The following is a 21,353-nucleotide window of genomic DNA, read 5'->3' on the forward strand; positions in this document are numbered from 1 at the left end:
AAGCTATTTCCTTTATTAATTCACTATTTTGAGCAGATCGCGCATCTGCACGCAACTGGAGCAGCACTGAGAGACCAATGCTGCAGTTCTCAGAAGTGGATGGTCATCCTGGGCACAGCTGTGTTTTCTAGCAAGGTGTTTGGAAACTCCTTTGAGGTGCCTGTAATCAGGAGGTATATGTCACATCTGTAGTTCCTCTCTGCATGCAGCAGCTCATTTCCTCTTTTGGCAGGGTCAGAGTAATCCCATCACTGGTTGAAGGGCACATTCATCAGCCTTTTGTCTTAAATTTGCCAGTTCCTGGGAGACTTTGCATGTGCTATGTCATGGCACATACATTTCTCACAGTTTTTAGGTGATAGTCCCTCCATCCACATGTGTAGGTCCTGTTCCCCTTCAGGGAGGCTGGCGCAGAGGGGTTTTGTGGCAGGAGCAGCGCTGCTGTTGAGCCATCAGCTGTTACTGAGGGAGATGGAATGTGTGTGGGAGAAAGGAAGAAATGACCCTGTTGTGGGTTACAGCACTTTGCTGATTTGCCTCACCCCTGGCAGGAAGCCAGCAGCAAGGCTGTGAACTGAGTCCAGGATGTCTGTGTCCTCCTGGCTCAGCCTTTCATTCTCAAGAACAGCTGTCTCTGCAGTTTTCAGTTCCTGTTGCTCTTCTTGCTCTGCTGCAAGATACAGGGTTAGAGCACTCTTGATTTCCTGGATATACTGGCATTCTGGAAGTAGGCTCCAATGTTCGAGGAAAACCTCAAAATATTTGAGATTGGTTTTCTAGGGCTTTTCTTGGCATACTTACTGGGACTCAGCCTAAGTTGTTTGTTCCTCTCAATGAACTAGATACATTTCTCCTAGTCTTTATTCCCCAAACTGTGAATAGAAAAGGAGCAGCCCAAAGTAAATGTATCAGATATCTGAGGAGAACTGTTGCCTGGAAAAGTCTATTTTCCCTGTGACTCTGCTATTCAACATATCTAAACTACTTAGAAGAAAGGAAAAGGAAAAAAAAAAAAAAAGGTTAAACACTTGTAAGAAATTATATTCAAAAGGAAGGCTCAAAAGGATTAGGAGAAATTATTATTGAGGCTATGATTCACTATAATGTGTTTTGCAGGAGTTACTTTGCTTTACTAGTCCTTATCTTTCCCCAGCCCAAGTGCTGAAAACAACAGTTGACAAACCAACCTTTGTTTTCATTTCACTCTAGATATTGTTAATATTTCTTTAGATAGCACCGAAAATTGTACTTCAGTGTTGTCATGGTGTCAGGATTAGACTCTGATGAGGATCTGAGTCATGACTAGGACCAGCACTGTAACTTTATGCTACCCTTTTCCCTAGCTCTTTTTCTTCAGTTTCTGAAAGTTCATTAGTTTTTATAGATGGAAGACTGTGTGGAAATTTCTTTTATCTTTAAGTAAATTCCATTCATGGAATTCACTGAATCAAATGCCCAGAAATTCCTTTAAATGCCAGTAACTTCAGTAATTTGGAGTTATTCTTCACTGAATTGTCTTAGTTAATTACTGTCATATTTAAACAAGGTTTTGGTTGACCAAGGAACATTAAAATGCGCTTTGGGTTAGACCAGAATATTTAAAAGGAATTGACAGAACTGTTTCTTTAACTGTCTTTATGCTGGTTGAAAGAATTTAATTTGAAATTCCTAGTATTAAAAATATTCTTGAGACTCTCACTCTCTTTTCCTGATAGGAGTGATTATAATAATAAAACAACAAATAAGCTTGTTGTTGTGAACCATACCTACATGGAGGATATTATTTAGATCAAGAATGGATTAGATAATTAAACTCCATGTAATTAACTGAATGAGAATGTCTCCATGAAATACAAGGGTGGGATGACCTCTATATTTGGTAAGTAAATGGCCTATTGCTGACACTGATGAGAGGCAAATAATAAAATAAAATTAATTCCAGTATCTTTGCCTGAAACTAAATTTCACATTTTATCTCTGTTTGAATCCACTCTTACTCGTTTTGAATGTGCCACTTGCAGCAAATAGTTCTCCCGTTTATACAAGAAAACCCACTGGACTTTCTGGGAATTTAAGGAAGGGAAAATGACACCAGAACTTGGCTGACCACAATGTATGGAGTAATGTTTTGGTTGTCAGATGAAACATGTTGGAAAACTTATGCAGATTTATTTTGGGTTAGGAAAATTGGTGTCCTCACCTAAAAGGAAAAGAGAAATACTTGAGTCTTTGTTTTTTGAGCTTAAAAATGGGAACAAATTCCAGCTTATACTGAAAGATTTAGCAAATTCATGTCAGTTTAGAAAACCAGAAAATTATAACTGCAAGAGAACACTCCGATTATTTTTCATGTGTAATTCAATTGGGGCTCATCGCTCCAGAAAGTCATATGATCAATAAAGTCTTGTTCTGTTTAATTATTATAGAACAACTTGACAAACATCTGAGTCAATTTCCTCGAACTGCCTCAAACTTGGAATAAATAGAAAAAGAGCCAAGTTGATTTAATGCATAGCTATGGATCAGTAGTCAGAAATGGAAGGAGAAATGTGGAACAGTTCTGTCAAAACCCTTGATCATGCAAAACAGGTAAGTATTAGACTACTTTGAAATGCTGAGATTATTTTTAGTGCTGGGACTAGATTTGCCTAAAAGTGCAATCAGTAAGAGATAAGTGCCTTACCTCCTTAATCATTTGTGTGTGTTGGAATGGATTACTGGCTAAAATTCAGGTCTGTTTTAATCTGTGAAAGGCTGTATTTGTGCTGAGGCCCTGAGAGCGCTAATAGACCTTAGTGACCAGCCTTACCTGTAATTACTTCCAGTACTATTGTGTTTAGCCCCCTGCCCTGGCATACAGTGGGGGAGAGTTTGTCTCTAGCACAGCTGCAGGAGTGCCCTGCCTGCCTGGAGATTCCCTTTTTGCAGAGCTCAAACTGTGCACTGGCAGCTTGGCTTGAGCTTGTAACTGCCTTATTATGGTGGCATTGCCCTCGGTTGGAACTGGATACTGTGTTGGGATCTGTCCTGCTCCACAGCTCAGGGTGGTGGACAGGCCCTGGGACTCTGCCCAGCTGGTCTTACAAATTAATCATATTCTGTGGACTTCTCTTTCAGTCCATTGGCTTCACAGAGATATTTGTGTTAGATCTGATACCCAAACATTTAACAGTGCTAGATGACCAGGAACATATGCACAGTGAAAACGCAATTTCTCATTTTTTCTTATTTTTTCTCTGGGATTTCATGTGTGGTTTTTTTTTTTTTTTTTTTTTTTTTTTTTTTTAACCTAATTCTCTTTCCTGAGCTTTGGCTGTTTCAAAGACTTTCTCGCAGGCCTCTTCTATTATAGATCTTCATTGCCCATATTCTAAAGACCAGATAAAATTTCTTCATCTCTCTTGTGTAGCTATTACTGCCTGCTGCAGCAAATCAGTGCAGCTTTAGCAGCTTAAGATGGATATCTCTGTAATCTCTTCATGGGCTGGCCAGTGGAATCCCACTACTCCAGTACACTGATCCTTCACATTCATCATGTGAATATTCAAGTGCTCAGATTTTACCAATGGAAGTGCCCTAGAGGGAAGATAATGAGCTTCAAGCAAAGCAAACATTAATCTTTGGTTTTGAGGTATTTGCTGAAAAAATTGTGTATTTATCTGATTTTAAAATTTCCAAGGTGAAACATATTTGGCTATTTACCCTCATTGGAGAATGTGGTCAATAAAGTAGTACTTGTTTGAGAAAAGTTTCAGTGGAGGTTAATCACAGCTAATTAAGAAATAGACAACATATACAATAATTGATCCTAATGCCACAAAGTTAATGAGAATTTTGTCATTGATTTTGCAATGGACCAGACTTCATAAAAGAAATATCTGACTTTACAGAGAGGAAGCTTTCCTCCTTCTTAGGCCAGTTTCACATTACTAACCATTTGCTGGAATTGTTTTAGCAATTAAGAATGTATGAAAAATTAAATGCAACCCAAATATTGTCAGAATGTGACAACTGTTAGATATTGCTTTGTTCAATTCTTCATTTCCAGTAACTGCTGGCAATATCAGTTAGTATCATTAGTTCTCTGTGGCTGAAAAAAGTCAACCTGATTGATGTGACACAGTTCAGTCCAGAGAAAAATCTGCAGTCAAAAACTGATCACAAAGTTATTATTAAATGAGTCAGAGCACAGAAGAATGAAAATACTAAGCTTGCTTTTTGTGAGTGGAAGGGTTTAAAAAAAATGTGCCTTCTCCTTAGGGAAGAAGCTGTAGCATTTGTAATGATGCTTTTCATTGTAAATGTTTGATTCAAATCAATATATATATTAGAAATATCAAAAATTCCATCAAGTTTTAAGGTTCAATTATTTCAAATCAATAGAGGTATAAAAATAAGCACAGTCCATTAACATTCTTTGGTTTTATTGCACAAGAGATTTTTTTTTCTGTTTTTATTGTGGATTTGGAGTTTTTGGGTTTTTTTTTTGGTGAAATTAAGACCTTCAAATTTGTTGGAGTGTGAATCTATGAGAATTTGATAAAGAGGCGTGATGTTACATGGCCCAAGGTGCAAATAGACTTCTCACTCTTCTTGAGTTTTCATGCCTAGTTTTATTCTTATTTAACAATGCCTCTGGATTTTTAAGTGTGGTTCATAATCAAGTTTGGGGTTCAGAAGACAGAATTATGTTGGCTGTATTTAAAAGATCAGACAGTTGTAGGACTAATTTCTGCACTTCTGAGGAGTGAGTGACTGCAGGTGGACACTAGGCTAAAGAGGAAATGAAACCCATGAAAAGAATGAGAAAAGTAGTGGCTGTAAGCAGTGAGGGAGTTCCTTGGTTCTTATCACACTGAGTGGAGATGTGAGAGGAATGGGCTCTGAAAAGGCTGAGATGAAACAAAAACCAGAGGGACGAACAGTCAATTCCTCAGGAAAATCGAATCACCTGGGATATTTACATATATAGACTTTGGTTTTATGGGGTTATATTTTCATATATCTAACACATGAGAATAAGCACTATTCAAACTGAGAAAGTTGTTCATATCCTGTGGTGGAAGAATCAGCTCCAGGAATCAGCTCAAGCAGAATTTACTTTTGCTAAATAAATAAAATCCACATTAGCTGCCAAATAAAATCCATTATCACATGAATTTCTATTATGCTTGCTTAGTCTCTTGTGTGTGGAGCAGATATTACTAATTTGTCTCACATATCTCACACTGCCCAGCATGTGGCTGATAATGGCTTTAGGCTGATACCAGGCAGGATCACAATGTGTGGCAAAGTCACAATTCTAATCTGTCTACTGAGCCACTCTTGAAAACACACCTCAAAAGCACAGCGTCATTCAGCATCCTTCCTACAAGATATTTTTGGTCTTCCAAATTCACTTACAGCAGTGGTTTCACCCTTTGGATCTTCTTCAGGCAACTCATAAAAGAGACAAACAAAACATACTGTAGGTGCTATTATAATTTCTTTACTGTTTTTATATTTTTTCTTCCAGTTACTCAATTTTCTTTTCTGCTGTATATTACTATCCATACAATGCAGAGCAGTACAATTTTAAGACCAGAGGGCAGTGAAAAGCCAAATTTTTCCCTTCTGTGCTTTGTTTTTTTTTTTTTACTTTTGCAGTTCAAATCCCCAGAGGGAGAGGTGTGCTGTTTTTCTTTATCTTGTGTTTAATGCTAAATGTAGTCTGCAATGCAGAGAGGGGTGCTGCTGTTTGGGGTACCCTTTCTAGTTTATGTTGCAGCTACTCAAAAATGAGGTGAAAATTATGATGTACCAACTGCTGGGAAATGATGAAAAACTCCCGTATTCGTTCCAGAATATGAAAAGATGCCCTAAATATTTCTCTCATTCATTTAAAAAGGCTTCTTTATTTTTCTTGGTTCCAACAAGACAAGAACTAAAGTTGGTTTTTGCGTGCCCTATTTCAGAGGCTGAGCTATGCCGGAGGGACTAATTTTTCTGCCTGCTGTAGCTCTCTTTCTTATTCTTTTAGCCAGATGTCAAACAGAAGACCTAGAAAAACTTCAGGTGCTCTCAAGAATGATGGTAGTAGGGGAAGATGATAGAACATAACTGGATTGTACTCTTGCAGCTGAATTGCTATTGATTTTAGGGAATGTGAAATCTCATTGCAAGACAGGCATCTCCTCAGCCTTTGGCGATGCTCTGCCACCTGCCTGCACGGGGCAGCATGGTGCCTCACAAACAGCTTTGCTCTTTCCAAGGAGATGGCTTGTAGCAGGCAATTCTGCCTTGTACATTGACATTTGTCTTGCTGATTAGTCCTTCTCCTATTGCAACCATTGGTAGACATTATGTGGGCTTCAGCTGTATTGCATTAGAGCAACATGGTGAGGACTTTGTATTCAATATTGCATTGCAGCTCTTATTTTCATGGTTATCAGGGTTCTGTTGAAGATAACTAAGATACAGTCCCAATCTAATAAAGTGGGAACTAATATGAGCCCAAACATATTTTGGAAGCAGCTGAAATATAATTCAAATATTTTCTATTTTTGATATGATTTTTTCTTTCTTACATTTCACTTGCAGACTTTTTTCAAGGAAATTATATTTTTCTTACCCAATTTCATTTTGCACACAAGGAAAGAACAGAAGAGAAAATATTTTTGCTGGTGTTTTGCTTGATTTCCCTATAGACAAATAATTCTAAAAGAAAGAAAGAGAATTAATTCTTTATAAAGAAGATAGAGCATATAATTATTAATTATTGTATACAAATTTTACAGCATATCTGTAGTGTTCAGCTACAGCAAATAACAGTGGCCAAGTTGCATTTTGTATGGCTTTATTGCTATAAAGGACATAGGACAAAGGGAAATGATGATATTTCTGGTTTAACTTTTATATTACCAAGTACAAAAAATGTATGCTGTTCTAAATTGGTTCTTGGTATGACTCCATCTCAGCAGAAGACCCTTCTGTTAAAAGATATTGTTTTGCTGGATAGCCCATAGATGTCTCAGAAGCATATTCATGTCCTTTAGTCTTGAGAAAATATTTGTTTCCAGGCCATATTAGCACAAATTGTTTTTCTGTATAGTGTATATATCTGCATAACTAAGGAAATATGTCACAAATAATTCTACAGGATGTAGCTTTCATTTTCTTCTGTAATGATATCAAAGAGAGCAGTATAATTATGAGGAGCACTGTGTAGGGATATCTCTAACTTCCAAAGACAAGGTGTCGCATCTAATACAGAACAAATCTAATAGAGTAATACAGTATGACAGCAGAGAGTTCAGACTCTGTGTGCTCCGTTGCACATTGGAATACGTGTTGGAACAAAGAAGGAGGCAGAGTTCAGGAAGCAGAAGCCTTGTGAGATTTATAAAGCTATAAGTATAAAATTTATATTCTCCTGTCCTTTTGTTTTGTATGTTAGCAGAATTCTGGTGGCCCAGAATGTGAATTGCTTTCCAGCTATCTTATTGCTTTATTGTTAAACCCCATGATATGAAAGAGTAACTGGCTTTTATCTCCTACTTTTGTAGCCAGGTACTAGACTGTGTTAAATGTACAGGTTGTCTTCACCTTATCTTCATTTGTGCTCATTTTTGTATGCAAAATGCCATAAACATTGCATTCCAGGTTTCTTTTTTGTTATAAATAAGATGGACCAAATTAGATAAATCAAATTTTAGAATTTTATTGAGAGACAAAATGACAGTCTCGGACAGCCACAATTAAAAGGACAGTGTCGAGCCCGGGGTCGCCGCTGGGTGAACACTTGATAACATACTCTGCCAGTCTGTTATCCCCCAAGTTCACATTTTTGGTTTGCAGCAGTCTCTTTTTATACACTGGACCGCGGAGAGAGACTCGGGATTTCGACGGTCCTTCCTCCGAGGCATCTTCATTAATCATGCAGGTCTCAGTTCCGAGAGTCTGATTAGATTGGCGGAGGAGGACAATACTGTTTATGGTTGGGTCCAGGTGTGGTGTGGAGATGTTAATTTCTGGCGGAGACGATCTAGATATCGATCTAAGGTAATCATCTGGTTCTCCGGGCTATCATCTCCGTTTTCCGTCGCCTTTTGTTCCCTTTCAAGGATTCCCGACAGTGGCATTTTCTCGTTCCCCTTTCTGATAATTCCAATCATGTTTTTCTCGTGTCCCTCCCATGCCTTTTCGGGCTAGAGAAATTCCTTTATTTTGTTAAGCCACCTTCCCCTGAGTTAATTCACAATATGCTGGTTTGAACAAAACTTAACTTATAACATGCTAGTTTATACAAAACTTATATTTATACGGCTTGTATTACATTATAAAATGTATCTATTAACACGAATTAACTTTAGAACATATATCACATTTTTCCTTCATGATTTGAAGTAATGCCACAATAAAAATCTAGAAAATATGGGTGATCTCACTTCAAGGGGTGTTTTGGACCACTCTCAGTAAGGCATTGCATGTGGTCAGCTTGAACTGCTGTGTCTGGCAGGCTTCAGGAACTCCATCATAGGTTCAAATGATTTCTGCTCCTGGGATAACCTCAGTGATGCACATCTGAAAGTATAATTTATATTGTTATTAACAGATACGATATTAGGGAACTTATGATGCAGGCATTTAGGACGATTGGAAAATATGAAGCAATGCTTGGATGCTTGAAGCGTTTGCATTAAGTGCAGTGACAATAGATGTACCTCTGTTCAAGGGCCCATTTTATGCAATTCAGCTTAATAGATAAGCTATTTTTACACAATAATACTGCTTGTTAAGGATGAAAAAGTTTCTGATTTTCCTAGACAGTCATGTCTCAGAGATACCTTGTCGACACAATTCTTCCTTGTGGATGATTTTTTATCATGCTCCTAGTTAAAGGATTCAGTACTAGGAAGGCAGGGAAGGTATCCCCCAAACAAGGCTCATAAGAATATTTTGGGAAAACTAGTGAGTGAAAGGCTGTTTGTGGTTTGTTGGTTACTTGTTGATAGCAAGCATTGGCACAAAGAGAGCAAGAAGGTAATGTTAACACATTTAAAGGCCAGTGTCTAGTACTTTATGGTTGAGTCCAACTCCCCCATAAGTAAATTGTTCTATTTTGCTAGAAAAGATACATCATCATCACCACCTGGAACTTTATCAGTCAGGGGCAAATCATAAAAGTTTGTTTAGAGAGAAGTAAAATTCCTCAATCCACTTTCCCATCTGCATGTCAGTAAAGGACTGCTTTTCTTTTTCTGTCCTTAAAGAGCCGGAAACTCCATTTTTTTTTCCAAAAGACATAAATACTCCTGGAAAAGTTTGACGCAACAGCTTCTGCCTGCCAAGTGAAGCAATAGGTGTAACTAGGGGAGTACACAGGACCTGGTCATATGGCTGAGGTGCAGTCCAGAGTCTCGCAGGATGACTCTTCCTTGGGCATTACCTTCTGTAGTCCCTACAGGTAAATCTTGGTACTAGCACAGTGGACACAGACTCCTTAGTTGCTATAGCTCTCTGTCCATCAGAAGCAGCTATGTCAAAAAGTTCCAGCATGGACTACATGGCAATGCTTTGTGGTCTGCAAACTGGCCCATGAGCTGTGCTCCTGGAACCCCTGCTCTGAAAAGGTAGCTTCTGCCAGAAGATATTGCTTTCCAGAAAACTCATATGTAAGTAATTTCAGTGTCCAAGGCCACTTATAAACAAGAGGCTGTTTCTCACTCTGTTATCCTGGCCTCTTTCCCTCCTCCTTGATTTGTCACTTGAGAATCCACATAAAATGAAGAATGCAGGACATTCAAAGCAAAGCTCCTGGAGCTGAAAGGTTACAGCTGTTCTGTCTCTGTTGTCTTTAAGTCAGTTTCAATTTATCCTAGTGGTGCTGAGGAGAACTAAAAACCTTAGAAAAAGTTGCTGCTGACATCTGTGGCAGAGGGTACCACCCCCTTGCAACACAGGAGGGAATACGAGCTCTTGACAGCTGAAAGAACAGGGCGTTTCATTGCTTTATGTTAAAAATATATAGTATCAGCATGAAAGTAGGTTGGAGTTTTCAACCCTAATGGCTGATCTTAGGACAATTTAGTATGAATTTTAACTTAATGAAGGCTCCTGGCTCTGCAAGACACCAATATCCTGTCTGATTTCATTGCTGGAAGATGTCCTAACTGGAAAAGTTGTATCACTGGTGTGTGGCTCAGAAGGGTTCTTTGCTGAAATAACATTTCACATATTAGGAAACATTAAGCATTCCTCTTTGAAAGGGATGCTTCCTCTTAAGTTGTAACCGTACTTTTCAGAATTTTGCAAATGTTTCCCTCCCTCATATCCACTAATTGGACACTGCAGCTGTATACAGCATGGAGAAATGAAAAAAGAAAAAAAATCCATTTTAGCAGAGTTTGTCATGAACTCTGATGAAGATGGCTGTGGGTTTGAACACATTTTCAAAATGAAATATTGGTGCACTTTTTATTCATTTGCATGTTGCTGTATGTAAGATGAAATGCATCTCCAATCTCTCTTTTCTCTTACCATCAAATTTGTGGAGAGATGTACCATCTGCACCTGAGATTAGATTGTTGTGGGGTTGTTTTGTGTCTTGTCTTTGCACAGGAAGAGAATAAAAACTGGATAATGTGGGACCGGGGCATTCAAATATCTTTAGATACTTTTGGAAGAATATGTCTATCTGTGGACTGCACCTTGAAGATGGTGCCTGACTGGTGGCAAGTTAGGTTTTAAAGAGTTCGCTAGTTGGCGTCAATCATATTTAAAGGCTAAACCAGAAGTAAAAATTATGTGTAGTTAAGGATCCATTTGGAATGTTAGTCTTGCTTTTCTTTTTTTTTTTTTTTTTTCCCCACTTTTTGAACCAAGTGGAGTTACTTTCTTTGATTAATTGAACATAACAAGGCTATTTAGAACTGGAAATTTGATACCTCTACTGCATCAGACTTAACGTCCATTCCTCTCTGTCAGGGAATGGCTTCTTAAGGTCAGCTTTAGGATTACATTACAGTTTCTGTCTGTGCTAGAGCTTCTTTGCATCAGGAGGTCAGGGTAAATAGTGAAAATCTGCAGCCTGGAATAATCCAACCTGACACAGACAAACTAACCCTACGTTATAATTAGCATGTCAGGACTTTATTCGTTGCTAAAACACAGCGCTTCTTTCACTTGGGAATGTAAAAGTGCTTATTAATCTAATTAAAATTCTTATTTGAAAGGAGATGATCTAGGCTTGGAGTCTCTTAGGCACTTAAAATCTCAAATATGGAAGGGTCTGTTCTTATACACAGGAAGATATTGATAATAGCAGATAGTTTGATAACATTATTAAAAAAATCAATTTGTGAAATGGTTTTACAAGACTATTTTTGTTTATCTTGGTCAGGCCTAGTTTTCTGCCTTGAGAAATCAGCACTCTTTCAGCACTTTTCATGGAAAGGCTGTTGCTGACCCTGCTGGTTTCTATTGAGCTAGCTCCCCAAAACATAGTTAGCAAAGTTAAATTTGCCTTTTACTCAGCATAAATTTCAAAGTTTCAGCCTGTTTCTAATTCCCAAACAATTATAAGAAAAGCCAGCTAAGGAACAACACACGGGAACTGACCACCCTTCCCCCCACATCATTCCAGCATGAAAAATGGGCTTGGATGCAAATACTAAATGGGGAGAAAGTGATACAAAGAAAGTAATATATGTGAAAAGATATTAAACTCTCTGAAATAGTTGTCATTTATACTTGAAAGAGCCATAATGACACTGCTTCTCTGCACTTGTATTAGGCATTTCACCTGAAGATCTCAGAAGGTATTGGAGTGAATTTAGTAGTACTGTAGTCTCCTCCTTCACCTTTAGCAGGTTGCAATAGCAGTAGGAAAAAAATTAGGTGTGGGCATTAACAGAATTCACAATGTCCTCTCCAGCTTAAGCTGGCATTCTCTCTCCGATAAATCATCTCCTTCCACTTTGCCAGACTAGCTATAGAATATAGAAAATCATAAGGGCTGCAAAAACCTCATCTGGTGATCTGGTAGAAAATGTTATGCAGGAGAAAGTCTAAAAAGTTTTGTCACAACCAGAGCTGGAGGTGCACAATGAACCTGAGGGGCTCTCATGCCAGAGCTCTAAAACAAAAACCTACATGGGATCATAATGTTGGTTAGTTGTCTAGACCTCCCTGTATGCTCAAGGAATGGAATAGGCGCTTTTAACTCACAGTTTCTGACCTATTTTAGATGTTCCTTTTAGCACCATTAACTGAAATGGTTAGGTAGGTGTTTAAAGTGAGGTGAAATTATCTCCCCACCAGAAGTAAGCACTTTGTGGTCTTATGGCTGGGCTGAAAAGAGAACTTTTGATTTAGATATTTTGATTCCTGGTTGTAAAAAGAGAGTATTAAAGTCATTATGAATGCAATGGCAGTTTCCTGAACTGCTATGCTTTGTGCTGGACTGCAGGTGGTCTTTATGCAATGTGCATGCTGTGAGTTGTCTTAAACAGTGAGATCCTACAGGCACCAAAGCTGAGAAGTAATGTCTTTATGTCTCATGCTTGGACCACAGCAGATAAATATTCAGGTCCCTGGAGAGTCACGATTCTGAATGTGTAAGCACATTTTATCTCTCTGGGACTGTGCAGTTAGGTGGCTGCTGGAATGTGAGGTTTTTTGTTTGTTTTGTGGATGCAGGATCACCAACAGTTTTGTGAGACATACAAGGAGTGTGGGGTTATAGGTAGCTTGCTCTGTATGACACAGAAAGTCTTTCTGGGAAATGGGAATGACAGTCTTAGCATACAGAAGATGGAAAGGGTTGTGTTGAATATATTTTGTAGCTGTTTCTTACAGTCAGAGCAAGAATGAAACTGATCTGGTTGTCTCAATACCTGGTGTGGACCAAACAGGGAGAGAAAATAGAGGGGAAATGGCCCAGTCTGGCTTCCTTCAGTTAATGAGACCTAATGAAGGTCTAGTGTTGCGCCTGCTGGGATATATCAGCAGCTTTGAGTTTGCTGAAAAAATACCTTGTATAGAACAGATATTCCCTAGAAATGCTTCCTACTTGTTTGTAGACTGGAGTTTTACGATCTTTATGGGTGGTAAAGAGTGCAAACCAAAAATATAACTCAAGTTTGTACTGTAGTATTCAAACAGGTTAAAGGTGTGACTCTTGCAACGTACCATGTTAAAAGCCTCTGTTTTTTCAATAGCTTCCTGCATTGTATTATGTGGATTTTTTTTTTTTTTTTTTTTTTCTGTTGAGACTTCAGCCTGCACAGCTCTCTCAGAAAGCTCCTAAAACACAAAATCTTGAGTGCATTTGCAAAAGCAGTGGGTGCTGAGGAAGTGGCAGTTACAGAGCTGCCACCAATTTTAGTGGCACAGCAGGAAAGGTCTTTAAGAGAGGAACTAGACTTACAAGCACTCCATGTTCTTGGGGAATATTCCTTATTACAAAACAAAACTTCTTTCTTAGAAGGCTTAAGGTGAAGAAATAACTCCTTGCCAAGATAATGTCTGCTGCTCTTGGTTACTGGCCTCACTAGACCTTTCAGAAAAAACTTGGTTTAGGAATTGGTGAAATTGAGCACTTTCAAGAGAGTATTTTTTAGGGAATGACTAAGCTGTACCATATTCAATTCCAGTCTTGGCAGCTTAAAACCATTTGCTCAAGTGAGGAATTCAGCAGCTCTCTAGGTTTCCCCTCCCTTTCGTGTATTTGTCCTATGCCCTTTGACACATTTTGTCATCTTAACGTCTGCAGAGAGAACTAAGCTAATGTCTATGTACCATCTCCTAGGTAAGTAAATATCTATTTCACAGCCTGCTAAGACACTGCCTTAACTAATAAAGATCTATGGAGATGTGCCTAAAATCAAGGCACTGTTTAGAAGGTTGAAATTCTTCTGTTTAGTTTGTGTGCTCCATTTTCAGTTGTCACGTATTTCTCCAAGGTTTAAACTTTTTTTCTCTGAAAGAAGCATTTAAAATATCCTGGCAGAGATTTTTTTTTTTTTTTTTTTTTTTTCTTTTAATGGACTATCTCCAATTAGGAGGCAAGCAGAAGTGATTACTTGTGGAATTTAGGCAACATTTACAACCTGATTAATGCATAAGTGGCTTACTGGTTCTGTCTTTGTATTTGTACTGCATCTAGAGATCATAGCTCTGTGAGGTTGGTACTATATGCACGTGACCCTTTTACTACTGAGAAGGTGCCTAGGCCCACAAATTAGGAAGAGCTGAAATGTTATCTTTTTTCTCCATTCAGGGTTTTTTTATCCCTCATTGCCTCATTATTTTGTGACTGGGAGGAGGCTGTCTTGGTCTGGCTTGCTGTCTCAGGTCACTTGTTTTTTTTCATTTTCTCTTAGAGTCCAAGTGGAAGATTTTTGTCAACAGCAGTATAATCCTTCTGAAACTTCATGGGTTTTTTCATAGTTTCAATAACTTCTTGTCTTAAAAAGAAAGCAATGAGAGGGGTAAATGTCAGCACTGAAACTGATGGCCCAGATGGTGAAAGCTGGTGTTTGGGGTAGAGCTTTGGGGAAGCTCACATGGCTCTGACCTGAGTATCCTAGTAGTGATCAGTCCATTGAATAACAAACTCAGTCATAAAAGAGAGCAAGTGAATTTATATTAGAAAGTGTATTAACTGCATGATATTTTTCTGGGTCATTCTGAATGCCATACTTTGAGAAAACCTTCTTTTGATTTCATTTTTCAGAAACATTTGCTACAACCCTCCAGTGTCTTCCAGCAACTTACTCTTAGTGATTTCATCTTATGCTATATGACTTTTTAGTAATATACTGGGAAATTTTTTTAATGGTGTTTTTTGTTTGTTTGGTTTGGTTTGGGGTATTTTTTTGTTCTTCTGTTCAGACTGAAAAACTCAGTCTGGGTTTCCCGAGAGCTTCAGCAATATTATTCTCTTATTTTGCTGTTTCATCTCAGCTGCTAATTGCATTTTCTGTCTTTTTGTAACAGTGGGATGAGCTGTTCTTGTCCCACCAGAAGTCTGGTTTCTTTTGGTTAATTTAATACCTTTTCCACTCAAGAGAGTTTATCCGTTCCTGAAGAATTCTGTTATGTTTTTTGGCCTTATTGTCTGTCTTGGTATTTAATAAGCCTGGTGCAGTGCCTTCCCAATGGATTTCCTTTGCCTCCCTTGTGTACAATCTTTTGTAGCAATTAGAGAGTGTGTTTTTCATTGGTTTCCATTTGTTTGGGCTGATGGGTTCTTCCCTGCTGTTTGACTGGCACATTTCAATGCCGGCTTAGCTACTTTTCCCCAGACTGATTATCTATTTTCTTTTCATAGCCTTCCAGAGCTTCAACTATTTTCTAAATGTTAGTCTTGAAGTATTTGTGCCTTCCTGTTAGCTTGCTCGCAGGGATGCAAAGTGATTTTTCCCAAAGACAAACTGAATTTTTAGCTCTCTAGCCATATATGCGCATTATTATAAAAGCCTTGTAACGTCAAAGATGATTCAATTGTTGTGAGAGGGCAACTTCAGGAGTCTCCCAGCTCTGCTGCTGTGGTTGACCAAGAAATGGGCCCTGAGACAGACTAATAGCTATCTTATGTGTGCCTGAGATGGGCTTAAATGCTGGGGTTTTTTTGAAGTGGCACCCAGACAGCCTCCCTATGACCCTCAGGGCAACTGACCTTAAAGGACAGTAACAGTGCACACTGAAATAAAACACAGTGTTACAGACCCATCTGAACCCTAACTCGTAGTGTTGCCCACCCCAAGGAAAGGATGTTCTATGTAGCAAAACCAGAAATTATAAGCAAGAAAACAGAAGTTAATCAGCACCAAAAGTAAAGTTATATTCTTAGAGCATTTGTATGGCTGTGTTTCTCACCAGCATGCTTCAGGGAATGAGGTCTGAGAAGATAAAACACAGGCTTGTATTCATTCAAACTTTCATGGTGCTCCTCTGAAATCCATAGGAGAATCTTATCTCTTGCATACGTGGTGTATGAGTTGTGAGGTGTACTTACCTCAGGCCCAGATTTTCTGGACTGAATCTTTCATCACTGTCACCCACATTCCGACACAAGTCATCACAATCCAGTCCTTACTTTGTGCACCTCTACATGGAAGGCAACAGAATAAGTCTTGGGAAGAAGTTATGTTGTGTGCAGCTTCATCAGCATGGACAAGTCACTAACCTTCTGCCAAGCTGGTGCAGGTCACCTCTTGTGAGCTGGATGTGCTGTTTGTTCCATGAGTTCATCTGTTACAAGCTCAGCATTGTACAGTCTGATCAAAGTGCTGTATGTGGAGAGTCAGTTTGCAGGACAGGCAGCATCTGTAAGAGCTTCCTGATCTGGGATTTTGTACTAGCAGGTGGATGAATGCAGTTCCTTTGATCAGTTTATTTCTTTTTGTTCTTATAAAGCCTTGCATTTCTTTCTCCCCATGTCCATGTCTAAACATCTCGCTTTGATTTTTCTGCATAAAACGTAAGGTTGTAGTTGAAACTTGGAGAGTTGAAATGACTTTGACCAACTTCCATAAGGCATTTGTGAGAGGACAGGGACAGAATTTTGGACTGTAGAGACTTGACACCAACACTTGTTGCATTTGTGCTTTGTGTTATTTATTTTCATATTGTATTTTATGTTATTTATTTTTGTTATAACGGTTTGTTCTGTACTCCCCTGTTCTCCTAAGAAATGTTATGTTCCAAAGTTTGTCCCTGCCCTCCTTCCCTGTCAATCCTCCCACATTCCTCCCAGTCCCCTCCTATGGGCCCTGACTGTCATTCGTTTGTTCCTCCCAGCTTCTAGAGAGTTTGGGTAATGACATCGAGTGATAGGGCAGGAGCCGAGGAGGTTCATCCCTTTATGTCCTCATTGGTTTCTTTGAATGTCCCTCCAGCCCTGTTCCACTCCCACCTTGTCCCTCATTGGATGTTGGTTTGTCTCCTCCCTTAGTCCCTCCTCTGTGTTTAATCCTGGAGCTCACCACCCTGGGCGGCTCCGCTGGAGAGACTTCCTAAGGTTAAGATGTCCCTATGTGGGGCTGATTAGACAACTTGGACTTTACCTTCCAACTGAGTCCAACTCCTCCCTCCATCTTCAGTGAGGTCTCTCCCATGTTAAAGGGAAAATCCCCTTTGCTGCTCCTCTGGTTCCCAGGATCCAGAGGAATGTTCCCTGACTGATGGCAGTGTCCGAGCTAGCCTGGGTGAAGGAGCCGCTGCTCCGAGAAACCCACTGCAACAAACACTGTTTTCACTCCAGTGCTCTGGTCATTTGAGAGGGCTTTCTTTCTGGAGATTTGCCTTACCTGTGTTTTAGGAACTTGCTGTTGAGCTTCATTTAGAACAATCCCACAGTCCCCCTTCTAAAGATGTCTTTCAAACCACTGATTTTTGATTTTTTTTTTTTAATGATCTTATGAATTTAACTTCCTTTTATGATAAAGAAAACCTCATGACTGAAGACTCAGATAATGGCTGAGGCTGGAAGGGATCTCTGCAGGTCATCTTACCCAATCTCTCTGCTCAAGCAAGTTCACCTAGAACTGCTTCTAGCCCATAGCTGGATGGCCTTTTAATATTTATGAAGATAGGTTTCCTTGGACAACCTATGCCAGTGCCTGGTCACCTGGTCATCCTTATAGTGAAAAATTGTTATCTGAGGTTCAAAGGGAATCTCTTGTGTTTTGGTTTGTGTTCATCGCTTCTTGTCCTATCACTGTGCGCCAGTGAAAAGAGCCTGGCTCTGCTGTCTTTGTACTGCCCCTGCAGGTATTTATACACTTTGATAAGATGCTCCTGAGCTTTTCCTTCTCCAGGCTGGACAGTCATAACTTCTCAGTCTTTTCTTATGGTAGAGATGCTTCAGTCCCTTCCTATGTTCAAGCCCTTTCTCCAGCAGGTCTCACTTGTGCTGGGGACCCAGCAAGCACTGCAGTTGTTTCACCAATGCTGAGTAGAAGGGGAGGATCACCTTCCTCAGTCTGCTGCCAACACTCCTCCTAATGCAGCCTGGGATACCATTAACCTTTGTTGTGGCAAGGGCAACTGTGTTGTTCTGGTTTTAAGAAAGGTTTTGGGGTTGTATCTTCTCTCCTGAAGGCTATTTGTAGGTCTCTGTTCTTAAATAAAATAACTGAGCATCTTTTGACAGAAACATTTTTTCACAAACTTTAGTATATTTAAAAGGATACTATAAAAGTAATAAAACCTTTAGGAAAATCTGGCAGAAAATACTTCCATTTTGTTTTTTAATTCTCTTGTTTAAATGATGCCTTAATTTCAACTGCTTTAGAGGCTCTACAATGTCTCAATATTTAGTAGAAAAAGATATTAGAAAACTGCTTTTAAATAATCTGTTTGAAAATAAAATAAACATAATATTTTTTCTTTTGTTGAGCAACAAGAAATGTTATATAACTGCAGACTGCCTATGCTACTCCCTCCAGAGAGCATATGTAATGGTTTTTGACTTCTCCCTTGCTTTAGCCTATTTGGATTTCAATTTTTCCATTGCATAGTGTTGTTTCAAGAAAAAGAACATGTAGCTTATTGGGGGAATTGTATTCATCTTTTGTGTGGCTATGAAGGAGATGGCAGAACAAGAAGTTTCACTGCCAGTCCCTCAACAGAAATGAGAGGTAGTATCTATTGTCCTGTAGATCATGTGGAGTGGTATACAGAGGTCTTCAAGATTTTGAGATTGCATTTCTGTAGGGTGTGTTAGATATATTAAAAATGCATATCTTATTACATCGTGTATCTCCAAGACTGGGCTCTGCCAGACTGGGATATGGCATGGAAACTCCTCCATTTCAGTGTTCAATCTCTGTTGTATTGTTGAGGAAAAATATACCTATATACTTCTATCAGTTTAGATGAACCTCAATGTTGTAATTCTGAGGACTGAGTCCTCCTGAAGGTTCCTAGCTAGACTTCAAGGTGACTGGCAGAAATGACTTTTCTTTGCCTGAACTGTAAATTTGGTATATATATGAAAATGACCAAGTAGAAGATGAAAGAAATATTCACCATGTTCTGCACTTTTTCCAGTAGTGATGCAAATGAGTATCAGAGTTGAATGTAAGGACAGAAAAAGAGAACATTTGGACGTGAAATTTGGAATGAAGCATAGGTCCTTTGAGACAATGGGAAACCTCTGTTGAAAGAAGACAGTGTTGATTAGAAAGCGAAGTCAAAGAAATGGGGTGTGAGAAGTAAAAGATGGTTTGCAGGTGTTTGGGGGGTGGGGAAGGTGAGGGAAAGTGAGAGAGTACTGTGCAAAGTGTGTCTGGGAAAAATCCCAGCTTGGTTTGGAAACACTCCTTAAAATCCAATTCTACTTCAGACATCCTTCATCTGAATAAGCAGCAGGAAACCCCTCTCTCTGCCCTTGAGCACTTGGCATATCAGACCACCCTGACTCCAGAAAGTCTGAAGACTGAAATCAGTAGGGCATTGTTGAATTCCTTGCAGCTAGAAAGAATTTCATTGTGTTTTGAGTGGAAATTTTGAGATTACCCCTTTTATGTAGAGTGATGCCTTGGGAGACTGAACCTGGAACAGAGACTAGATAGAGCTAAGAGAATAAAGTAGGTATTTATTAGAAGGCCTTAAAGAGTACACTTTGGCCTGGCCAGGGCTACACCCAAGATGGACCCAAAATGACAACCTGTCACCAGGTCTCACACTTTTATGTTTTGGTTCATTTGCATATTGGGGTTAATTGTCCAATTACAGCTTCAGATCATTAAGTCTCATCCTTATTTTCTCTTTTCAATCCACTGTTGTTTATGTTTTTGGGCCTGAAACTGGGCCTGTAATGGTTGTCCTTGGTCTCAGGCTGGAAAAGGATTTGTTTTGTCTACCTACTCTGTGAAGAGAACTTACTAACACTTAATGTGAGGCTCAAAACTACACACCTAGGCAGCATAGAATCTGAAATACATTCAAGTTAAAACTTAAGGCATCAAAGTCTACTCATGTGGGCAACCCTGGAGCAGCATGAGTTGATGAGGACACACCTCTACACACCACAAACTGAAGCACAGGAAGCAGGAGACCTGCATCCTATTCTCACCTCTGTTTCTAATACGTTTCTTACTTTTGAGTTACTTACATGAATACATGTCCAGAGCTTGGCTTGTTTGTTTGATATATGATAGCACCTTTATAAAGCTTACTTCAAAAAAGCTGGTTCTCGCAAAGGGATATTATTGTATAGTGGTTGGTAGAGAGAAATTAAGTGGCTTTAAGTAAATGACTTATTTGTATCCAGAGGTTTCATATGGGAGCCGTTTATATTACTACCGTTGAATAGGAACTTCACGTTATGGGGAGGCTTAGACTGATCTTTTTCTATATTTCTTTCCTTCAATTTTATTCTGTTGTCAAAATATTGATAGGCTAGCAATAGACTGTCCAGATTTCTACAACAACTATGGCATACAGCCCTGGAAAGCCCCCTGTTAAAAAAAAAAAAAACAAAAAAAAAAACCAAACAAAAAAAAACACAACCAAAAAACAGCAACAAAAACCCAAATACATCTTCTGTGATGTATTATTTGCCACAAACGTTTTAAACAAAAGCATATTCAAAAAGCATATTCAACCTATTCCTTTTACATTGGAATTTACACCCTTGTTTTACAATTTCACCTTAACAATTGCACCTAGCTATAATAAATTTTCAATAAAAAATTAAAAATTGTTATAAAGGTATAAAACAGCAGAAGGTTATAGGACTATCTAAGTGCAATATGATTTTTACATAGTTTATAAACTGGAACTGCCACTTTTAATCATAACCATACATCTTGAAAACTCTACTTGGTTTCAAATAATTTAATGTTGCAAAATGGGTCATGAAAACTCATTGACCTGAGAGTTTGCCAGTTTAGAGAATGGAAAATCAGGTCTAGGAAATGCAAAGTTATTGAAATGTTTATAATATATCCAATAAATTGTGTTAAACCCACTAAGTGCAAATTCGCAACCTCATCAAGTTTATTCGTACGGCTTTGACTAGATGCTTTATGCAGGGCAGGTTTGAAACAGCTTTCTGAGAGTAAATTTCAGTGATTTGTTAAATTGGCTCTCATTCAGTGAAAGTGGTGAAAGTTTTTATGTATTCAAATCTGGGCATTGTAAGGAGATCTTTCGTACTCTGACATTTGCAGTAGTCACAATGTATGCCTGCAACATGAAAAAAAGAGCTTGCCTTGTTCAACAAGGATTTCACAATCTCATTTGAATAGATTTTAAAGATTCATTTGGTATAAAACATTTACGCTGCTTTAATAAAAATCATAGCCAGTAGTCATGGATATCATTAGTGTATGCTCTCTTATTAAAAAGAGTATCCCCAC

The 21,353-nt window shown here is 38.7% G+C and overlaps 1 long non-coding RNA gene across 6 annotated transcripts in view; it reads left to right on the plus strand.

Moving 5' to 3' along the window:
- LOC120756949 (uncharacterized) overlaps positions 1 to 21,353 on the plus strand; it is a 98,001-nt gene that overhangs the window by 60,512 nt on the left and 16,136 nt on the right. For 4 of the 6 annotated variants that reach the window (XR_009208231.1, XR_009208235.1, XR_009208234.1 and 1 more), the window contains exons 3-4: positions 1,716 to 1,879; positions 2,427 to 2,589. The exons of 1 other annotated variant lie outside the window; for it this stretch is intronic. This is a non-coding gene — a long non-coding RNA (uncharacterized LOC120756949). The remainder of the gene's footprint in view (positions 1 to 1,715; positions 1,880 to 2,426; positions 2,590 to 21,353) is intronic. One more of the 6 variants, XR_009208232.1, reaches the window with a different exon arrangement.

The sequence above is a fragment of the Hirundo rustica genome, chromosome 1 (assembly GCF_015227805.2).
Source record: "Hirundo rustica isolate bHirRus1 chromosome 1, bHirRus1.pri.v3, whole genome shotgun sequence".
In the NCBI taxonomy this organism is placed as follows: Eukaryota; Metazoa; Chordata; class Aves; order Passeriformes; family Hirundinidae; genus Hirundo; species Hirundo rustica.